The 2207-nt window shown below is 43.0% G+C and overlaps 1 pseudogene; it reads right to left on the bottom strand.

The window, feature by feature from the left end:
- Positions 1-831: 831 nt before the first annotated feature.
- Positions 832-1340, bottom strand: LOC105524310 (annotated as a pseudogene).
- Positions 1341-2207: the final 867 nt, after the last annotated feature.

The raw sequence follows: 2207 nt of genomic DNA, 5'->3' as shown, positions 1-2207 counted from the left end.
TAAGGAAGTTAACATTCACGCTTTTTTCATCTTAAAGCATGCTCACAAATCAGCAACACCAACAGGAAAAATAAAGCACTGTCTATGACAATCATTTTAGCTTGTTTGCTGAACCAAACAGGTTTACATCAATCAGAATATATTTAATTACTATCAAATAGCAGCTTTAATACCAGTCAAGTCATAGATTGAAAATAAAAACAAACTTATATCTTGGAAATTAATCTTTAGGAGTTTTGAAACCTTTCTGAAAAAGCTATGTGGCTTTTTGTACCTTCAGAAAAATCCAAGCAATATTCTTGGTCAGAAAACACTGATTAATGTAGAAAATGAATCAACTCACTGATAAGACACTAAAAAGAAAGGTGTACCAAAATAATCTCATTTTGAGTCTTGGTTATTTCACTGAGCTAACGCATACTGTGTGTTTTCAGTACCAGTTAAACCTTGTGTCTGTGTGTGTACTATTGGTCAGATAATGTTGTTACTCTGGAAGAATTCATGACATACAAAGACAAATGCTTGCCCCTAGCACATTCTCAGCTTCAACTGCTACAGACTGTCACTGAAAAAAATGTATTGATCAGTCTGAGCCATGTCAAGTTAGCTATGGAAGTAGCAAATCCACACCACAAACTGTGCTAGCACTTTCTTTTCAGGTCTAACTCCAAAATAGGTACAGCCTGGAAGCCACTACCCCAATATGTGAAAAGTGGTGGAACTTGGCTACCAGGAAGGTGTGGTTGTACAGTACGTTCTCATGGCCCATACCAGGTTCCCACGGAGAGCTGCAGCATTCACAACAGTGCATTGACAAGATTCCGATGCAGCTCAGCACCCATGTGTCTGATGTGCATACTGTGGAGCCTGCTGGGAGGTAACTGAGTATCCCATGCTGCTCTTCGGCTGGGATGTGCTTGGTCCAGGGTTGGGATATAGGCAGCATGTGTGTTGGAACGCTAATAGTCTGAGGCCATGAAAAGTCCACCTGAGGTACTGGTAGGAGGAACAAGCCTCACTTTCTTCTGTGTGTCTTGATTCCTGGGTGGCCAGTTCCATTCGTGTGGTTATTGCCCCTGCTGCTGGTGGTGGTTCCTTTTGTCTCCTTTGTCATCAGGTTCTTCTCCCATTAAAAATTCTGATTTGGGGTAAGGGATTTGATAACCGGCAAAAATGTCTGATGTAGGAAGTGGGTCTTCTAAGAAATGGGGAATTTGTTCTGAGGTAATTCACTTTATTGGGTCCGTGGTAAGAAACTTCTAAAGCAAGTGGAATGCTTTACTATCTGGTTTAACTTTGTGTTTTTCCATATATTTGATAAGGCTGCAGTTTAGTAGCATACTATTTTCCTCACCATCCTTCAACCCTCCCTAACAGTTTCCTTGAGGCCTGCCAAGTTCCCCCTGCCACTCAGACCCAAAGCCAAAGTCACATGTCTTAAGCTTTCATTGCTGTAGCACCTCACTCCAGTACCAAATTCTGTTCCAGTAATCTGGAACACATCAGCCCAAAGCCTAATGGATTATTTTGCTCATAATTCTGCAATTTGAGCAGGGCTAAACTGAGATGGTTTACTCTGTTCCACATTGCTCAACTGGGGCTGGAGGATGCAGTCCTAAATGGTTCACTCACCTGATGACAAGTTGCTACTAGTTGTCAGCTGGGAGTGCAGCCAGGGCTGTATGCAAGACCCCAGTTTATCACCGTGTGGGCCTCTTAACAGGGCAGCTTAGAATTTCTCACTGTATGATGGCTGGGTGTCAAGAACAAGTATTCCAAGGGGCAGAAAGTATTAATAAAAGCTGCAGCTCCTTAAGACTGAAAGAGGCTGGAAATGGTTGCAACATCATTTCCACTGCATTCTATTGGTCAAGCGATCACAGAGCCACCCCAGAGTCAAGTGGACCAAAGAACCACACGAATGGAACTGGCCACCCAGGGGATCAAGACAGCAGTCACACACAGGGACCCCCACTGAAGAAAGTGAGGCTTGTTCCTCCTACCACTACAGCAGGTGGACTTTTCACGGCCTCAGACTATCAGCGTTCCCATATCCCATGCCTATATCCCAACCCTGGACCAAAGAATTTGCAGTCATCTTTAATCTGTCCCATCAATGAAGCTATTAGCTGATTGCTTATTGCTATCATAATTTCATATCTATCCACTCCCATTTTATTATTCCCAATGATGCAAGAGTCTCAGGT

Source organism: Colobus angolensis, unplaced genomic scaffold, assembly GCF_000951035.1.
Source record: "Colobus angolensis palliatus isolate OR3802 unplaced genomic scaffold, Cang.pa_1.0 Scaffold498, whole genome shotgun sequence".
Taxonomy (NCBI): domain Eukaryota; kingdom Metazoa; phylum Chordata; class Mammalia; order Primates; family Cercopithecidae; genus Colobus; species Colobus angolensis.
Note: the sequence above shows the minus strand (reverse complement) of the source record. Positions and strands in the feature narration are given on the sequence as shown.